The sequence below is a fragment of the Lutra lutra genome, chromosome 4 (genome assembly GCF_902655055.1).
Source record: "Lutra lutra chromosome 4, mLutLut1.2, whole genome shotgun sequence".
Classification (NCBI taxonomy): domain Eukaryota; kingdom Metazoa; phylum Chordata; class Mammalia; order Carnivora; family Mustelidae; genus Lutra; species Lutra lutra.
The window spans coordinates 63,472,742-63,494,551 of record NC_062281.1 but is presented as its reverse complement, the minus strand read 5'-3'; the positions used below and the strand labels follow the sequence as shown (position 1 = coordinate 63,494,551).

General features: G+C 38.7%; 1 protein-coding gene across 9 annotated transcripts in view; it reads right to left on the bottom strand.

Annotated features, from left to right (window-relative positions):
- NCOA2 (nuclear receptor coactivator 2) overlaps positions 1–21,810 on the bottom strand; it is a 298,877-nt gene that overhangs the window by 222,713 nt on the left and 54,354 nt on the right. The window contains exon 1 of one of the 9 annotated variants that reach the window (XM_047728302.1): positions 3,972–3,993. The exons of the other annotated variants lie outside the window; for them this stretch is intronic. The gene's annotated coding sequence lies outside the window, so the exon portion shown is untranslated. Of the gene's footprint in view, positions 1–3,971; positions 3,994–21,810 lie in introns of those variants that run through there. 9 annotated transcript variants of the gene reach the window in all.

The following is a 21,810-nucleotide window of genomic DNA, read 5'->3' as shown; positions in this document are numbered from 1 at the left end:
AAAATTCCCTTAAATAAAATTCTGAATGAAACAAGTAGTTTCTAGAATATTGCACTTGTCCTTATTGTAGGAAAAATTTTATTAACTTCAGTGATTAAACAAGCAATCGAGGCTCGCTTTTAAAGACAAGGATTAGGAAAGAAACCAAAACCAAACCTCAGCAGTATTCAATTAATATCTATATATGAATAAGCATGTACATTTACATTCAATATTTTTTCATTCTAGAACATAACTTTCGTAAGTCAATCAGAGACAATATGAGGAAGCTGAGAGGCAATGTGGGGGGTTTGGGGGGTAAGAAAGGAATAAAGGAAACAAGATGGGATCAGGAGGGAGACAAACCATAAGAGACTCAATCTCACAAAACAGAGGGTTGTGGTGGGTAGGGGGGTAGGGAGAGGGTGGTTGGGTTATGGGCATTGGGGAAGGTATGTGCTATGGTGAGTACTGTGAAGTGTGTAAGCCTGATGATTCATAGACTTGTACCCCTGGGTCTAATAATACATTATATGTTAATAAAAAAATAAAAAATTAAAAAAAAAATGACTTTCAGTTTGACCTCTCTGATATAAAACTAGATACCCTGTCAGAGTAAGTAAAATTAAAAAGGGAAAAAATTAGTAAGACTGAGAATACCAACATATGGTAAGCAACTAGAACCCCTATACATTGCTGGTAGGAGGGTAAACTTACACAAATGCTTAAAAAAACTGATTGGCAGTACCTATGAAAGGTCACCATACTTTCTTCCCAAAAGAAATGAGTGCACAAAACATAGATAAAACTAAAACCACAGGAGCACCTGGGTGGCTTGGTGGGTTAAACGTCTACCTTCAGCTCAGGTCATGATATCAGGGTCCTGGGCTCTCTGCTCCACGGGGAACCTATCTCGTACCTCTCCATCTGCCCCTTCTCCCACTTGTGTTCGCTTGTACGCTCTCTCACTCTCAAACAAAATCTTTAAAAAAAAAAAACAAAAACCCTAAAAACAGACAAGAATGTGTATAGCAGCTTTATTTATAATAGCCAAAAAATGGAAATGACCCAGATGTTCATCAATAAGATGAATACATGAATTTTAATATATTCGCCTAACGGAACATTAAGCAGCAATGAAAAAAGAATCCAACACAAACGCTACAACATGGATGAATCTCACAGATGCAATACTGGGCAAAAGAAGCCTGATACCAAAAACTACATTTATAGGAGTCAGTTTTTATAAACTTTAAGAACAGGTAAAACTAATTAAGAGGGGACAGAGATCCATCTATGGGGATCAAGATTGGAAAAGTAGTTATCTCTGAGGGGACACTAAGGAGACGGGGCTCTGGAAAGATTCTATGTATTGATCTGGGTAGGATTTACAAAGATGTATGTATATTTACACATATGTAAAAACTCATCTGAGTCACAGTCCGTCTTGCCACTTACTGGCTTCCTAACCCTCAGTAAGTTTTAACCTCTCCAAATCTAACATCTTTCCTCTCTAGGATGGGGATAATATCTTTGATAAAGGGTTAATATTAACTTTATAAAACACTGAAAAAAACCATAACTGTTATTATCTCATATCTTATTTGCATCAAAGGAGGACCATGGTGAAAGGATTTATGAATATCAATAGTAGAAAGCACCAGCTGACACTTAGGGAAGAAAAAATGAGACACAATAAATGAAAACCTGTACTAGTCCAATGTTATACAGCATAAAAACAAAAAGTTGAACACAACAAAAATTAACGTGCAGTCCCAAGGAAAAAAATATTTATGTAACCTTAAAGATTATGAATGTGTATAATACACCTGGAAAGACTTCTAGTTGAAGTGGTTAGATAAAATAAAGCAGTTCTAACATCTAAAGTTGGTTATTCAGTCATCTGAAAAAGGGAGTTATGCAAAGCGAATAGATAAGAAATTAATACAGCAATTTCTTCTCTCTTAAACAAAAACTTCCAATAAGTTAATTTACTTTAAAGCCTCTCATGCTCTCATTCACTTCAGAAGAGTCAGCATAGAAAAGAGTTCTAACACAGAGAGAAACAGTTCATTCCAAATTGCTCATGAGGGCATTTAATTATAAAAAGGAAACTCCATGCTTCAATTACAACTTTGGCAAAATATTACATTTTTAACATAGTAATTCCTGGATTTTTTCTTACAAAAATGGTCAAAAGTAACATTATCACTTACAAACTATTCTGCGTATAGAAACAACAGCATACAGTTCTGTTACTAAACAAACCAAAATAGAATCTTTTACTGACCAGTGTGATGCCACAATGCTAAAGTAAAAAGCTTAAAATAACCCAACAGGATAAAGTATAGCACAGAAGTAATCATGGTCATTTCAATCTGTGAATTTTTACTATAGCTTCTAGAGGTCTTTGAATTTATTCTAACTCAAAATTCTACCTTGCCAAAATATAAAATGCTACTACAAATTTTAACTACTTTTAAAACCTCCACAACTATATAAATTGTATACAGATACTTTCCTTTTCACAATTCTTTTCAGTTCACTATGAAAATGTGTAGGTCAAAGTAACTGTGATATTCCTACCATAAGCTAAAATGTCTGAAACTACTGCTATGTATTAATTTGTGTCAAACAAAACACTTTGGGGCGCCTGGGTGGCTCAGTGGGTTAAAGCCTCTGCCTTTGGCTCGGGTCATGATCTCAGGGTCCTGGGATCGAGCCTGGGATCGAGCCCCACATCGGGCTCTCTGCTCAGTGGGGAGCCTGCTTCCTCCTCTCTCTCTCTGCCTACTTGTGATCTCTGTCTGTCAAATAAATAAATAAAATCTTAAAAAATAAATAAATAAATAAATAAAAAACAAAACACTTTGATGTTGTTTTTATATCTACATTTTTTTCTTTCTGGCATTCAACGGCATACCAACAGAGAAACCAAAGTAAAAATCAGACCTTATCCAAATTCATTTTAAGCTAGGCTTTAATTTTCATTTAAGCTTTATCTTTAAGTGCTTTCATTTAAATTTTCTAAAGCAAAATCTCATTCAGTGAGGCAGCAATCAAATATATTGTTAACAAAATCATTACGATGTTATAGTCCCAGGAAAGGAAGTATGAAAAAATGCATTTTCACACAGAGACAAATTACAGTTTTAAACAATAAGTCATGACTTCCATCATGACATGAATAGAGATGCTCGAAAACGTTAGACTGTAAAGTCCCTTTAAGGTCAACAGGATTTACTTTTATCTTCCCAGTTACATGAATTCCTTTACTAAGGTTTCAAAAAAACAATACTTATGAAAAGCACTCCCTATGTGATAATGGAAGCCATCTTAAGACCTGCAAATCGACTATTTTACTAACAACTCAAGTATATAGTAAACAGTAACTGCAATTCAGAAGGGGCTGGGGATGAAGCCAACACAATTGCTTGTAGCTAAAACTGGACAAAGTAAATACTCCCATTTTTTTTTTTTTAATCTCTAGGAATTAAAAAAAAGCTAGTCAACTTTTTTAGTTAAAAAACACAACTATACTCGTGTTTCAGCAGAGAGTATCTGAGCCAAGTTTAGCCTACTGTGAATTAAAATGGCTTGATTTGTAAGGTTTAAAACTTACAGGTTTAAAACTATGCTCAATAAATTAAAAGAAAACCACCTACAGTTGAACATGCTCCACAATATATTACAATATGATTCTGAGTCTATTTCAAGAATGCTGGTCTGACTAAAACTTTTTCCCAACTTATTCCTCGTTCTAGGTATTAAAATGAATCTTTTTCTGTGGAAGTTAACAGAAAATTCTGCCAAAATCCCCTCTGACTATTTTAGTCGTTAGGTTTTATTGTTGTTGCTGGTGTTTGGGGAGCAGGTGGTGAAAAGAATACACATTAAGGTATACAAAATATACTGCAATTTAAATAGATTTTACAATAAATATTGATGCTTATATCAAATTAATTTTTCTCCCATTTAAAAAAAAAACTCACTCCTGACCAAGGCTTGTTTTGGTGCTAATCTTTAAAGATCAAACTCCAGGAGTCCGCGGTTCAGGGAAACTCATGCTTTACAGAACTGGACATGGTTGCTTAATACAGAGTAAAAAGCACTGTAATCATCCCGTTGGAGATAGGGAATAAATTATTTTTATTCACAGAGTACAGTGCCTACATTTTACAGTTACTATCTCAGCTCAACTGAGCAGAATTGAAAGGTAAATATTAGCTTCATTTAACGAAGAAAGAGAGAAAAATTGAGTTTAAATAATCTCCCTACAGTCTCGTTGCTATGGGCAAAGCCAAGATTCGAACCTAAGATTTCATACTCCAAATTCCATTTTCTATCTCTATCCAACTCAATATTTGGTTACAGCCTTTGTCAAAGAGCTGGCAGGACTGGTCTTCTCCGACCGCTTGCAGGGCATGTTCAAAGACTGGACTTTTTTTATTAGCTGACTGGAAGAAACTAAGACCCAGAACCAAACTGCACAAAATCAAGAATAATCAGAAGTGTTCGCTATTACAAGGACATGTATCTCGGGGTGCCGGGGCTGTAAGATCACTCCAGATCCCCTTCAGCTCTGCACTGCTCGGGGCCTAGTAGGATCTCCTGAACCCTCCCCGGAGCAACAGGGAGCTGTAAACACTACTCTGTCCTCAGCACGGGCCTGAGAGGAAAGCTTCTTGCTCAGTAACAGCGTTCATTTCCCTTCTCCGGCATCACAGTGAATCATCTGGTCAGTTAGATTCTTTCTCACTTGCTACCAGACAATGTAAACAACCATATGCAAAAACTTTACCCAAAATTTCAAAATTTCACAGGGTTCCTGAAGGGTCTGATGTTTACTAGGGTGCCAAGGCATGGAGGTTTGAGAACAACTGGTGTGGATGCCCATGTGGACCCAGTCAACAAACCCAGTACACTGATGGTGACCATGATGTGCACTTGTCAATTCAGCAGTCCGAAAAGCCACCCAGGGCCCTCCACCAGCTGGCTCAAACCAAAATTCTTTACCTAGGGCCCCTCGTCTGACCAATACAGTATATCTATTTTCCAAGAGTGGGTAATACTGGTCAGTTATGCTGTCATGTAACAAATGCTACACACAGAAAATATGCTCATTAATTGTGAATTTAACTTCTTCCTCCCTTCCTCTCACCATTTCCCCTGTTTCTTATCAATCCTTTCCTCTTTTTTTACTGCTACTACCCTAGTCCAGGTCTTCATAATTTCACTGTTCAATAACCTTTTTCACTGATCTCTCTCATCTATACAATCTCTTCCTTACAATCTTTAAAATAGCTTTTATCTCTATGTTGTGATCCGAAACAATTCTTAACACCTCTCTCTAAATTATAAGGTCTGATTTGTATCCCTCCCAATTTATTTATCCAATCTAATTCCTACTTGGGATGGATACCAGAGAACCAAATCAGCCTCCCTAATTAAACAATCACAAATAGGACCAAGTCAGCCCTCCTGCTTCCTAACAGTGTATTTGTCAGCTTGACCTCTGATGGTGTCAACACATGTTATTCCCACAATAAAAACTCTCAAGATGGGGCACCTGGTGGCTCAGTGAATTAAACCTCTGCTTTCGGCTCAGGTCATGATCTCAGGGTCCTGGGATCGAACCCCGAGTTGGGCTCTTAGCTTAGCAGGAAGCCTGCCCCCTCTCTCTCTGCCTGCCTCTCTGCCTACTTGTGATCTCTGTCTCTCTCTCAAATAAATAAATAGAATCTTTAAAAAAAAAAAAAACCTCTCTAGAGCTCAACACTGTTTATGTAATTAAGTTCCAACTCTTAAGATGACAGTCAAAATACTCCATGATCTGGCACAAACTGTCTTTCTTGACTTCTTCTATTACAACTGACAAGCATCCTGTTCTCCATAGGACACTGAGCTTCTGGCCCTTCCTAGTACGGATCACCCTGGCCTTCTCTGGATCTAGCGCTCACCTTGGATCCATACCCCCTTCTCTCTACCTATTAACATCCTTCTTAGCTTTCAAGGTTCTGCTCCTACTTCATCCTTCCTTGACTTCACCTCTGAGAATCAGATCTCTCTAGTCTGTGCTTCCACAAAACTCTCTTTATACTGCTTATCAGATACTGTCTTGTATTTTAGTTCTATTGGTCCACACATCTTCTCTTCTCTTTTAGAGCATGCAGCTCTTACAGGCAGGGGATTCTGACCTGATCTTTCCTTCAATCCTAATAACTCACAGCACAGAACTGTTCTTGAAATACCAGTTATCATAAATACCAATAAATGAAATATACTGGATATATATTCCATTTTATATTTATATTGGATATATAAATGGATCCTTGGGAAAAGCCATCAAATACTCTACCTGGTAGATATGGTGAGAGATAAAATAGTTAAAATGACAAATGTGGATGTAATCAGCTAACGCCCTTGCCCGAATATAGACATTCTGCCCTTCCGACATAAACCACGATCATTTTCTCAGCCACCCTAACACGTTCCAGCTCTGCTCACACTGCCCCCCCCCCGCCACTTGCTTATCCTTTTCTTCAACTTCCACAATAAGCTTTTTCTGGAATGATAAAAACACACTCACACTTATACCACAATGTCTGTTCTCTAGAAAGCAGCCACTTGCCTGTGACCAGCTTGGAGCCAACTGCTACTAATAAGCGTCTTGTCAATTAAAACACTACACTAAAACACCTGAACAGATTTTACACTAGATTGGAAAGGCTTGTTGTTGTTTAATTGTGGTAAAACATACAAAGCATAAAACTTATCATCATGACCATTTTACAGGTGTAGTTCAATAGTACTGAAAGTGAATGTGCATTCACATTATTATCCAACCAGTCTCCAGAAATCTTTTTGCCTTGTGAAATTCTAATTCTACACCCATTAAATAATAACTCCCTTTTCCCTACCCCTCAACTCCCTCCTGCCTCTGGCAAGCACCATTTTATTTCCTGTCTCTATGAATTTAACCACTCTAGAAACCTCACATGAATGGATTCATTCAGTATTTGTCTTTCTGTGATGGACTTATTTCACTGAGCATACTATCTTCAAGGTTCATCCATGTTGTCAGAATGCCCTTCCTTTTTAAGGCTAAATAATATCCCATCGTGCACACAGACCACACTGCATTTATTTCTTCATCTGACACGGAGTCGCTTCCACCTTTTGGCGATTATGAATAATCATGAATAATGCTGCTGTGTACGACTCAGGGTTTGTTTTAAGATAACTCAAAATCGGGGCGCCTGGGTGGCTCAGTGGGTTAAAGCCTCTGCCTTCGGCTCAGGTCATGATCCCAGGGTCCTGGGATCGAGCCCCGCATCTCTGCTGAGCAGAGAGCCCCGCATCTCTGCTTCCCTCTCTCTCTCTGACTGCCTCTCTGCCTACTTGTGATCTCTGTCTGTCAAATAAATAAATAAATAATCTTTAAAAAAAAAAAAGATAACTCAAAATCACTCTTGATGGGGGGTGCTCTGCAGAGAGAGAGGACAAAGTTATGTCAAAGGCAAAGACAGTTATCTTACAAAGCAGGTGAAACTGAAAGACAAGTGCCCCTCCCAATACTGGTGGAGATGGGTTTAGACACCTAAAGATGTCCAGGACCAAGAGCTGCTCGCAAAACAAATTAGTGCTTAGGGCTAACGTAAATACGTGAATATTTTTTAATACATGGTATAGACCCAATATTGACAACTTTAAGAATGACAGCTGTGTACATGTGTACACACATAGATGGCCTCTCCTCCACTGCTGAGAAGAATCGCTAGTTATACTAAAACAAATGAGCCCTTGCTATGGCTTGTCCTGGAACGTATTAGAAAAGCCTTCCTGGACAAAAGCAGCCCCTTTAACGCTGGCACTTGTGTTATTATATACAGGGCTCATATTTTCCATTAGGCAATAATACTGTCTTCTCTCCTCTTCTTCCATATTGCTAGCTCCTCCCATGAACTTGAACATAGCTCACATTCTTAGCCCCTAATTTCCAGGATAAGAGGGTAGAATTCGTTCTTGATCCAGGAAACTTTCTGCTATAGAATGAGGATTTGTGAATGACTGTACACAAAGCTGGATCCAGGTCACTCACACTCAGAAGCTGTCACACTGCCTGCCTCGCAAATATCTAGAAGAGCAAGATGGTAAGAATTCCTGCCAACAAATCCCTCCCAGGATCCCCTGTCTGGTCAGCAAAAGCATGGAAGGAAGGGGCCTGACATAGGAAAGAATCTGGACTCAGCTTTCCGAGAAAGATCTTTCTGAATAAGGCAGCAGAGCACACACTCTGGAGGCAGCACTGAGATTCGAACAGTGGCCCTCTACATACTAGCTATGGGACTTTAGGCAAGTTACCTAACCTCTATGTGCCATCCGCAGAATAGAGGTAATAACCATACCCTCCTCACAGTGTTGCTCTCAGGTTCCAAGTAAATGCGTTAATAGTAATGAAGCACCTAGAGCAATGCTTGTCCCAAGGTGAGCACTACAGATACAAGTGTTTGTAAAATAAACAGGCAGTCTATGTTCTGTGAAAACAAGTGATACTGCAAAGACACAATGAAGTCCTGGTACTTCAATTTTTAAATGTGTACATCCCTCAATATACATGGGCATAGCCACAAATTGAATTATTTGTAACTAAAAAGTCAGTAAAACTAGATTGTGATGATGCGTGCCCAGAAAAAGTTCCTTCATTGATTTGTTAATTACAAATGAATATTCTTTAAACAAAGAAAACAGATATTACTCATGAATGTCTATTTAGTACTTAAAATATTACTTGATATCTTCATATTTGTTCATATTTTTCTAATTAGTCAATTGCAGCTTCTGGCAAAACAGAGCAGGAGAAATAAGCTAGGTGACTTTTCAAAACACCGGCAGATACATACAAAAAGGACCTGAGGCCAAATTTTCCAATACTCAAATACTCATTTAATAATACATGTTCAATACCACGTTGGCCCCTCAATGTATTTTGTGCAAATGTTACATTTCAGTTATACAAAAAAATTTAATTCCATACAAATCTCTTTTTTCTATGTCAGTAACTTCCAAACTATAGCCAATAAAAAAGCTCCTAGGATATGGAGAGGGTGGCTGGGTTATGGACACTGCGGAGGGTTATGTGCTTTGGTGAGTGCTGTGAAGTGTATAAGCCTGACGATTCACAGACGTGTATTCCTGGGGCAAATAATACATTATATGTTAATTTAAAAAAAAAAAAAAACTCCTAGGATTCTTTTCTCTTGAAGAAATTAAAGATTTTTTTTGGAATGACACTAAGATTTGAATGACCCTAGGATTTGAAGTATTTTTAAAGTCTGTTCTTAACTACTATAGATTTCAGTAATAAACCTGACATGATACAATATCACTGAAACAGTATCACATACAGAAGTAGTTATCAAAGTAATTTGTTTTGACAAACAAATGACATTTAAATTAAGTGCCTTGCAGTTTTAAAATACAAAATATCCAGGGGCACCTTGCTGGCTCAGTTAGTTAAGCGGCTGCCTTCGGCTCACATGATGATCCCAGGATCCTGGAATCAAGTCCATCCCACATCCGGCTTCCTGCTCAGAGGAGAGTCTGACTCTGACTTTCCCTCTCCTTCTGCCTGCCGCTCTGCCTACCTGTGCGCACACGCGCTCACTCGCGCGTTCTCTCTCTCTCTCTAAATAAATAAAATCTTTAAAAAACAATAATAATAAATAAAAATATCTAAGTTTTTTTTAAAAACTTAACGACATTAATGCTGTCAACTTTGGTATCTTGAAAATTAATGTAATAGAAAGCAAAACAAAACAAAAACCCTCAAACCGTCCCTCAGGGCTGTAGAAAAACCAAAATTTCTCTTATTATCTTTTGTAAGTCAATTCTAAACATCTAGGTTTCAGGAAATTCAAAATAATTCTATAAATTATTTTCTTAAAGTTTAAAACTTACAAATACTGCTTTGTTTCCTTAACATTCATACCAATTCAAATAAAATTTCATGTTAAGACCTTTTTAGTTTGATATGACATTATCATTACTTTGAGGGAAACCTAAATAAGTAAGCTTTTTTTCTCTGATTCTACATCTACAAACACATTTTTTGGTTTGGTTATCTTAAAACTAATCTAATGCGATTGCCAGCTTCTCATATGTTGAATTACTACCAACCATTATAATTCTAGATTGTACTAGGTATCACATATGTGCCAGAACACACAGTATATAACATTAATACATCATTATTCCATTCTATTTGGGCTTTTTATTTTTGCATTTTTAGAGGGGGGAGGGGCAGAGAGAGAAGCAGAGAGAGTTTAAGCAGGCTGCACTCGATCTCACAACCCTAAGATCATAACCTGAGCCAAAATCAAGAGTCGGACAGATGCTTAACCAAGTGAGCCACACAGGTGCCCCTTTGTTTATTTGTTTGTTTAAAGAAAAAGATAGATATCTCCTTAGCCCACAACTTACATACTTTTCTCCCTCTACAGTTAAACACACACACACACACACCCGTACATAGTTAAAAATCTCTTCTGGAATATTGTTTTGCTAAGCAGGAAAATTTATGTATGGTTGATTCCAAATATGCTTTTTAACACTTATAAAATATAAGTAACACCACTGGATAAAGTACATGAAAGTACTATTTCAGAAATAACAGCCTATAAGCCATTAACCATTAACTTATATTCTATTTCACTACAGGCACTAAGCAGAAAAGATAAATATTTAATATCCTCCTATGGTCAATAAATTTGAATTATTTCAACAGTCACTGCAAATACATTAGCAAATGCCTCTAGTTATAACCCCATAGGTTAGTAAACAATTTTCAAGGGACAAAGTCACTAGGAGAATTGAAGTTTATTCAATGCCCTGATCAAATATTCCTTTAAAATTTATGTTTTTGTGAATAAAATCAGTGCAAAATTTCTACTTATGCCCTTATGCCCCTTCTGGTCCATTAAGTTTCATTGTGCCATATGTAACACCTTTTACTAGAATATCAAAAATAACTAAAATAGTGGATGAATCTTTCCATACCATGAATACTTCAAAGATGATCCCCAAACCCAAGTAATCGGTAACGATTTACATTGGCATGTTAAAACCAGGACCCCTGGGTGGCTCAGTTGGATAAGCCTCTGCTTTCAGCTCCAGGTCATGATCCCAGGATCCTGGGATCAAGTTCCGCATCACGCTCACCGATCAGTAGGCATCCTGCTTCTCCCTCTCCCTCTGCTGCTCCTGCTTGTGTTCTTTCTCTCACTCGCTCTCTGACAAATAAATGAATAAAATCTTGGGGCACGTGGGTGGCTCCGTGGGTTAAAGCCTCTGCCTTTGGCTCAGGTCATGATCCCAGGGTCCTGGGATGGAGCCCCGCATTGGGCTCTCTGCTCAGTGGGGAGCCTGCTTCCTCCTCTCTCTGCCTGCCTCTCTGCCTACTTGTGATCTGTCTGTCAAATAAGTAAATAAAAATCTTTTAAAAATAAATAAATAAATAATAAAATCTTTAAAAAAGAAAAAAACAAAAACAGGCAACCAATGCAAAATTACGAGGAAAAAAGATCCCTATCTTCTCTTTCACTAAGAATCCGAGTCGTACTTGAAGCTTTTATTACGATACAGGGTTAAGAAGAGGCACCTTGCTGGTTCAGTCAGTAATCTCAAGGTTGCGAGTTTGAGCCCCAAGTCGGGGGTAGAGTTCACTTATAAAATAAATAAATAAATCCAGGTTAAGAAAAGTGAAGGAAGATACTGAACTTGAGTTCCATTACACCAGATAAAATGGTCTTCCTAGAAAAATATGTTTCAAGAAGCCGGTTTAGGTTAATTGTTTGGAACCTGGGACACTTTCAAAATGATAATGTTATATAAATGGTTATCACACTGCCTCAGACCAGCAACAAAAGCCTTTTTAATACATATATTCTATTTGTATAGCACTAGAGAATGCTTACAGTTCTGTAAAAGCTAACAGCATGAGTAAAAACATTTCAGCAAGAAAACTCCAAGGAGTTTCGGGCATCTCCCTCCCCTCCAGCAGTGGGATAGAGGACATGCCTGCCTCCCCTCAGCTGGGGAATGAGAGAACACTGTGTCTCTCTCCCACAGAGTGGGGCCAGAGGGGAGGCGCCCTGGGACGCAGGAAATGTTTCAGGACAGGTAATGGGCAGGGAAAGGTGGGACGGTTTAAGCAGGGCTGAAGACCAGGACAGGGACTGGAGATTTGAGGGCAGGTGCTAAGCTGAAGAGACGACCATGGGTAAGAACAGTGTGTGCCAGCAGAACTCAGCTGAGGATGCTTTCCAGCACCCCGGCCAGCCTGCTGCCTCTCTCTCATCTCACCCCACCTGCTACCTTCGCCCCAACTTTCACTCTGCCTCTGGCCAGCTACAAAACAGAACACAGCCTCTCTTATGTCTCCATTAACAACACATCCTTTAGATCTCCAAGGATTTTTTACTGCTAACAACACAACAGAGTGTTAAATGGGCTCTCTTATGCTTGATTAATGGTGAGCCTTTTTTTTTTTTTTTTGGGGGAGGAAAACGAGACTCCATTCCCTGAAGTGGGATGAGCTGTGGAGTGGAGGAAAGATGATGGCTTCTCTGTGGACCAGGGCAGAGATAAAAAGCGGGGCTGAGGGGAGCAGAGCTTCCGACAGCAATGGGGAGAGAACTCCCAAACTACCTAGGTCTTACAAAACAATTCAATTATGTAAATCCAGAGCTGCCTATTAACAAAACTTCAGCCATCTGAAAGACAAAATATGGTTCTGAATAGTATAAAAAGGAAACACTTAGCTGTCTCAAGAAGACAGTTAATTTATTTAATGTAAAATGTGTCTCAAAGTGGAGTTACTGTTAACATACTCTTTTCGACTGCTGATGCCAAAGCTGCAGTTTTGTAGTAAATTACAGTGGCCAAGATAATCTAGGAGTAATTTACCGTCCAAGTTCTTTAATCACACCTGGAAACATTTAAGCCTGTCATGCCATGTATGCTAATGGTTAGGAAGCGGGGCCTGTAGATTAACCACATCTGAGAAGTTAAATTATCATTTCATACAACTCCAAAGGATCACAAATAATGCAATATGGTTACTCCCCAGGGGTAAAAAGGCAATGTGTGACATATGGGAATAGAGGGATAAATAATCACTCCAAAGACCTTCAGAGACAAGTTTTTTCAAAGAATTTGTAAACGTGCCATGCATGGTTTATAAATTTTTTTCTCTGCTCAGGAGTTGTCCCCAGTAATTTTTCAGCCAGATAAAATTTCAAAGCATTTTTTTAAGAAGTATACTTAGTGTAATTTTTTTCCATGGGATTAACAGCACATGCACTCAACCACTGCCCCCACGAACACTATCTTCTCTCCTCACTTGGGGGAGAAGGAAGTACCACAGAACCCAGTGAGCTTACAGAAACAATTAGCAGCAGTTTGATAGCAACTAAACCTTTACTTATAGAAATACATATAATGCTTGGACCCAGTCCAAGTAACTTGTAAATCCTATTCAAATGACGAATCACTCATAATTTAGATTTGTTGAAGCTGTAAACTCCTAAATGTAACACAAGTATTGAATCCCTCTCGCAAATAATCTATGATAAACGCCAACTTATTTTGCCTACTATTTTCTGCGACTGCTCTCCAAATCAAAGATTTATGATTATGATTATTATTCACCAGGATCTGAAGAAATTCTATTCTAAAACTCTCAAAATTTTTTAAGTGACTGAGACAAAAGAATACAGGTGCTTTGCCTAAGTGTCAAAGGGGATGGCAATAAGCAACTTCAAGGTCATGGGCCAGTCAGCAGAAGCAAAGAGGAGGCGAGCAGGCGGTTAGGACTGAGGCCCCATGTCCACCATCTTCTCCCACACCAAACCGCAACTCCCACCCGCCACTGCTCATGCCCAAATACAAAGAATACAGTGTTTGCTGTTTTCCCATGAAATGACACTTCTAAGGGAGTTACCCTCACTATGAAGAGTTAGAATCTGGGGTACTGTACATACACCACTCTAATCAAGAAATAATCAAGTTATGTGTGTTCATAAACAGAGCTTGACATGGTTTCTTCAGACACCAGGAAGCGTACAGAAATCTACAGATGAAATCCTAACTGTAAATGTTTAATAATAAAACGTTTACTCGGGAATAGAACATTTTCACATGTGTCTCCTTCAAAGCTGTAAAGACCCTGCTTTTCTGGCCCTCACTCTGGCCCCACCACTGCACCTGCCATTCTGACCTGTAAAATGACTTTTTAATAACTGTTTACAGCCACTGGGCGTAAATATCAAAGTGCTTGCTAAACATTAATTACTTCTCGTAACATCCCTATTTACAGAGATAAGCCAACTAACTCCTGGTAACACCCCTATTCACAGAGATCAGTATACTAAGATTCAGATTAAAAAGTCTGTGCCTGTCCTGAGAACAGTATTTTTATACTTCTAAATCTTAAAATTCTGGTTACTGGTGAAATGACTATCAATCTGAACTTGAGCTACCTGCCTCTCCTTTAAAAAGATAAACACTGGGGAGGCGCCAGGGTGGCTCAGCGGGTTAAAGCCTCTGCCTTCAGCTCAGGTCATGATCCTGGGATCGAGCCCCGCATCGGGCTCTCTGCTCAGCAGGGAGCTTGCTTCCTCTCTCTCTGCCTGTCTCTCTGCCTACTTGTGATCTCTGTCAAATAAATAAATAAAATCTTAAAAAAAAAAAAAAAGATAAACACTGGGCACCTGGGAGGCTCAGTCAGTTAAGCGTCTGCCTTTGGCTCAGATCATGTTCTCTGGGTCCTGGGATCAAGCCCTGCACTGGGCTCCCTGCTCAGCAGGGTGCCTGCTTCTCCCTCTCCCTCTGCCTGCCACTCACCCTGCTTGTGCTTTCTCTCTAATAAATAAATAAAACATTTAAAAAATAAAATAAAAATATAAACTGTAAGAAATTATTTTCTCTTACAAAATCAGGAACTTTATCCTATGCATCTATAACCAAGGGGCCCACCGGCCTAGAAGCTCCTGGCAGGCAGTTTCGGGATCTGCATTATTCACCACCGCATCACTAATTTCTAGCCCAGTACCTTAATCACGCTAAGAACTCAGAAAACACTTGTGGAAGGCAGGCAAGGAGGGAGGGAGAAGTGGAAGCCATAGAACAAAGACTGGGTTAGCACATCCATCTCTGTACTCGAACTGTCGGGCAGAATAGAAACCTAACCTTCATAAATGGTAGCAAACTAATGCTTAATACAATTCTTATGTATATCTGTTCACCATATTCCCAAACATTCCCCAATCTTTTATCATGATGGAACTCCAAAAGTTTAATTTGTTGACAAGCTAATGGACAGGTTCATCAGGATTTTTCAAATCAGAATTCCAAAGCATAATTTTAATATTTGCCAATACCATCCAAGTAAAACATACTGATAGACTGGCCTAAAATGCCTTTCTTTAATGTAAATAAAATTTAATCTCTCATTTTTAATCATGTTCATTCTACAGATTGAGACAAAAAAGTGAGATTTACCTCTTACATTTATAGATCCACATTTCACATACATTAACTCACCTTAAACTTTAAAATACCCATCATGAGTTCTTGAAATCCTTCATTTAAACGAAATAAGCCCCATCCACCCACACAAAAAAAGAGAGAGATGACACAAGATACAACTGAGGCCTGCCACAGCGGAAACTCATGTTCTGTTGTGATGTCTCTAGACTCCCTCCAAGCAGAAGCTTTACTATTATAAAAACTGCACCTGTGAGAAAGGTAACACCAGTCCCCCAGGAGCAGGATGGGTACACCTGCAGCTAAGTCTCTAGAAAGGCCAAGTTTATGGCGCTTCTATAGTGTGAATTCACATTACAGTAAATGTTTTAGGAAGACTTAAGGAAGAGAGTGTAAGAAATTTCCTTGAAGTTTTTGCAATCAGATTTCCTGGCAACAAACTGCTGAGGCAACAAAAAAAGAAAAAGCTAAGAAACAATTCCTCCCCACTAGGAGTTTATGATCTAGTGTATGGCTCTATCACAAAGTGAGGTAAGTGCCCTAGGGATAAAAACAAACAAACAAACAAACAAAAAAACAAGAAATGCTCTGCAGGTTCCCAAAGGCAGCCAAGAATATAAGAGATTACCCTTGACAAGCTTCCTTTCAACAGACAGGGGGAAGGAAAGGGTATTCCTTGAAGAGTCGGCAGCTGGACAACACAAGAAAGCAACAGAGATGGAACGCTCACGCTGGAACACAAGCATGGGCAGGGCAGTAAGGGAGAGACACACCAACATGGAAGTGGGCATGAATTGCTGAAGACCTGAAAAGCTCAGGGGGTCGGACCTATTGGAGAAGGCTGCGGGAGAGATGCGCAACTTGAGTGAGGCTAATACCTGCGCTGATGATGGTGCTGTAGCAAGGTAAATCGTCCTTCAGTCTGGAAGATGAACGGGCTCGGCCAAAAAGGCAGGAGGTGCTGCACAGCCGGGGCGCAAAGTACTGAGGGTCTGCATGCACGTGGGGACAGAGGGGACAAACGGGATGCCTACGTATGGAGACCTGGTGAAGGTGGGCTGCAGAGAACCTGGCAGGGGAAGACACGTAGAAGAGAGGAGCGGCAATGACTGATGTTTTGCGCCTGGGAGAGTGGCAGCGCCAATTAACAGAAAACAGGAAATCTGGAGGCAGAACTGGTTTGGGTGGAGGGAAGGAAAGAGGTTTCACTCTGGTTGGGCTACACTGAAGGTGGAGCAGACAGAAACGTCAAGCAAGCAGTTGGAGCTTAGAGGAGAGGTCAGGTTGGGGTTATAAATTCGGGAGCTATCCAAGTAAAGGTGATGGCAATAGCCTGGACAGGATAAGATCACCAATAAAAAGAATACACTGGCACAGAAAAGAGGGAAAAAAATGCTTGAAAACGCCTGCCTTTGGGGATGGAGGCAAATGGGAAAGAAAAATGCGCAATGTACAAACACTACTGGCCAGAGACAGAAGAACTAAAGTCAGGCTCAGTTCAGTTCAGCAGAAGTTAACTGGGGGCCTGTTATAGGAGGGCATTATATTAGGGTAAAATGATGAATAAATAGTAAAGTTCCTACTTTATAAATCTGATGTCAAAAAGATAAGTGAAAAAAGAAACGGGGGGGTGGCAAAAAGAACTTAGGAAGACATAATTATAGCTACCAAGAGAGACCTCTTTTTAAAAATATTTTATTTATTTATTTGACAAAGAGAGCCAGAGAGCACAAGCTGGTGGGGGGGGGGGGGTGCCGCAGAGAGGAGAAGCAGGCACCCGGGTGAGTAAGGAGCCTGATGTGGGGCTCTATCCCAGGACCCTGGGATCATGACCTGAGCCAAAGGCAGGCACTCAACTGACTGAGCCACCCAGGCACCCCCAACAGAGACTTTTAATACCCATAGAAGAATACTATGAACAACTTTATGCCAATATTTGAAAAAATATAGAATCGATAATATTCCAGAAAAATATACATTATCAAAAATTTGCCTCAAGAATAAATTAAAACCCTGTGATAATCATGAAAAATAAATTTTTACCTGAGAGCACCTACCTAACAGACAAAATAAGCCAACTATACAACCATATCATTAGATACAAATTGGAAAGAAAAAAAAAAACCTATTAGCAAACTAAATACAGAAGGGGACTTCCTTGACGCCTTAAGGGCACCGAGAGGCGCTACACACCCCGGGTGGTCTCCAGTCATAACAACTCTGCTCCCCAAGCTTTCAAATGAAAAGTGACTGCATGTGCAGTCAGGTCAGCATTCCACCAAATTCTGAATTCTGTCTGACACTGAGGAAAACCTTCATGTCATTTTCCAAATGGAAAAAAACATCATTTTAGGTTATCTCCAGTTTTCTTTAATATTCTGTTATGCAGGATCATCTGTGAATCTAATTTTCATGAATGTTTTTTTCAATCTATAGCCTATCTGGCGGTACTAATTTCCACAAGTTTACTCTTGAATATATAGGAGAGCTCTTTAATTTATCCTAAAACTTAACTCTTATAATAAAATTCCTAGAAGCACTTTTAACCCACCCTCAATTCCAGCATGATGGACTTTGAATAATTTATCGAAGATCATATTTCAATAACCTCAATTATGTCCTCCTCTCGGTATTAACAGCTCTAAGAAGGATTTGTAGTTTACTGCCACGTGTCCAGTTAGTTCATTATTTTCATCTAACAGAAGAACATACAGCACTTCTCTTTTTTATGTGTCTAAAGCATAGTTTTGTACAAAGGCAAGATAACATGCTGTTCTCACATTCTTCCAAAGAATGCCTAGCATCTTACTGATCTTAGCACAGTAGCTATAGAGAGCCATCTACAACAGCTTATTATTGGTTCTTATCCCGATTACAACTGAATTCAGGACTCCTCAGTTAATAAATACAATTCATATGATTTTTCCTAAATAAACCACTGAAAACTATACCACACTAGTTCACTCAGTTTTTTTCCTCACATATTACCAGCAGTTAGAGGTTTTTTCCCTGAGGCATTCACTACCCAAAGGAGCTAAATGTTGACTGTATACAACCTTCTTTACAGCATTTACAAAAATACGGAATGAGATTATTCCTAGTACCAATTTCTTGGTGACCCACAACACACGTGTACACCCACACCCACACACACTTTTTCCTCTAGAGAAATGACAGTTCACAACCAATATTTATTTCCAGTTTTAAGCCATTGTGGCTCCATGAATAAACATTTTTCCTCCATTCTACAGTAACACAAAATTTTTTTATTCCTTTTGGATCTGAACTTTGGAAGGTTTTATAAAGCTTACACAGATAATCTTCACTGTTTCTCTCTCATCAACATACTCCAATAATCCTCTAAAATAACTCCAGTTTGCCAATGAAGGAGGCTTTTCTTTTGTAAAACTAGATTCAATATTGTTCCAATATCTAAATATTAAAATATAGCAATACTGAGGCACCTGGCTGGCTTAGTTGGTAAAGCATGCAACCCCTGATCTCAGGGTTGTAAGTTCAAGCCCCACACTGGGTGTTAGAGATTACTTAAAAATAAAATCTTAAAAAAACACATAGCCAGACTAGTTGACACACGATTTTCTGTGACTTCTCAACAAACGTTCTTATGATGGGATTTATATAGATAACCTATCTTTATATTACATAAATCCAGCCAACAGTTCCATTAACTCCAGCCATTAATTTTCTCAAAACTACAGAGTGAACCACTTTATGAAGTGATTGATTGAATCTGTTTGCTAATTAAGCCAAGAATATTCTATTCTTTCAACAGTCCTGTCTGCTTCTAATTTTAAACAACATTTTAGATCAAGATTCCATCTAAACATACCCCTATTTTTCATCCCTACGTATATAATTTACACATGAACATCAACAGTTCCAAGGATTACTAATGACTCTTTACCTGGGCTTTTTGACTTGAGGAGGGTTTACTTGGATTCATTTTTAATCTTAACAAGTAACTCTTTGATTTGATTTTGGCCTACTTGACTTCTAATTTACAACTTGCACATTACACTTTCTTAATTGCGAAATGTTTGATTTTTTTTTTTAAACGCTATCTTCTATAATTATGGCTTCTTTTTATTTTGCAAAAGGTCATGGGGAATTTCTACCCATGGATGTGATCCAATTAATCTTACACTCCATATTTCTTCCAGGATACTCAAAATAGTGTTTTAAAATAAACGCTAATATTCAATTATTTTTATAGCCTTTAAATTAACTTAATAAAATGTTTATTAAGCATCTATTATGTCCAGGCAAAATACTTGGTCTTTATAAGTGGTACCTCTCTTAATCATGAAGTACTATTATTTTCCTTTTTAAATAAAGAAGTGGAAGCTCAAGAGTACTTGAAAAAGTTGTCAAATGTTCCAAAGTTTATATGTGTTAGGACTTAAAAATAGAACCCAGATCTCTGACTCTAAAAATTAGTCCCTTCCCATCATGCACACTGATACAAAACTCAATGAGACATAGTCCCTATAACCAGGAAGGCCTCTGGCATGTAACAAAACCCTCCCAACACAGCATAAAACTTCAAGCAATCTTCTTAATGCCATTTTGTATTAGAAAACTTTACTGAAAGTGTTTTGGGGTCTCTCCCATACAGATTTACTAAATTAAATTTTGTGCAGCTCAGCATTTACTAACTGCCTTTTACCCTGAATATACTATGTGCTGTGCTAAGTGCTCATACTAAAGATGGAGGTCAGTGAAGAAATACATTTTACGTTGTGAACCAACATACACAATAACTGAAATCAAAGTTGCATGAAAAAGTGTTTACTGTCACTACATGTAATATACTGTCATCTATATCATATTTTTCCTTTTTCTTCCTAGAGAAAGAGCGTGAATAGAGGGGAGAGAAAGAAGGAGAGAGGGAATCCCAAGCAGGACCCACGCTCAGCATGGAGCCCGAGGCAGGGCTGGATCCCACAACCCAGAGATCATGATAGGAGCCAAAAGTCAAGAGTCGGACACTCAACCAACTGAGCCACCCAGGCACCTCTACATTATATTTTTCAGAATGCTAGCCATGACCCACTAAATTAATTTTACAACCTACTTACAGGTCATGTGCCCCAATTTGCAAAACACTCTCCTGTATAATAAGGCTGACCAGAAGAAAGCTCCATTTTTGCTTCTGATTCAATCTGCTTTTATAGTAATAAATAAAGCTTTTATAGTAAATAACACCCGTAAGGGCTAATTTTGCTACTATGCTTAGTAGTATTGTAACAGATCATTCAAACCACCCTACATTTTAATGTTTTTATATTTAGTGATATACTATTTTTGAGAGCTTCCAATTTTTCCTAATTTGAAAATACTAGGTTTTATCCAAACTACTAACACAAACTAAAATTTTACTTTGAGAATATTTTTTAAAAATTAACTGCAGCAATCTAGCTTGAAGTCACTTCACAGTGACAGTCAACTATCATTAAAGAAAACATATTTAAGAAAGCCAACCAATTTGAGTGTTTAAAAGAACCAAAACCATCCTTAAACACTGTTTAGATAAGCCAACTTTTTCCTTAAAAAAATTTGTTTTTAATCTGGTAAATCTTTTTTAGCATAATAGATGAAAAGAGTTTAGAAATAAGAAAATAAAAACATCATTTAGAAATGATCATACACACATTTCGAAAATGAAAAAAAAAAAGGATTAAGGAGAATTAAATAATTTGACTGAAGTCAAAAATGTCTTTAATATTTTTTTTAAAGATTTTATTTATTTATTTGACAGACAGAGATCACAAGTAAGCAGAGAGGCAGGCAGAGAGAGAGAGAGGAGGAAGCAGGCTCCCTGCAGAGCAGAGAGCCCGATGCGGGGCTCGATCCCAGGACCCCGGGACCATGACCTGAGCCGAAGGCAGAGGCTTTAACCCACTGAACCACCCAGGCGCCCCAAAAATGTCTTTAATGGCCCAGAACTTGGACTAAAACTTGGTTGCTTTATCTATCAGTGTGGTCTGTTTCCACCATGCTACACTTTGTCCACACCTTACAAAAATCACTACCACCGAGTGCCTGGGTAGCTCAGTCAGTTGAGCATCTCCACTGGCTCAGGTCATGATTCCTAGTGGTCCTGGGATCGAGTCCTGGGATCAGGCCCTCCCTGCTCAGCTGGGAAGCCTGCTTCTCCCTCTCCCAGTCCCCTGCTTGTACTCTCTCAAACAAACAAACAAATAAAATCTTTGACACCCCCCCTGCAAAAAAACCACTACCCCAAGCCAACAATGCTACCTACCT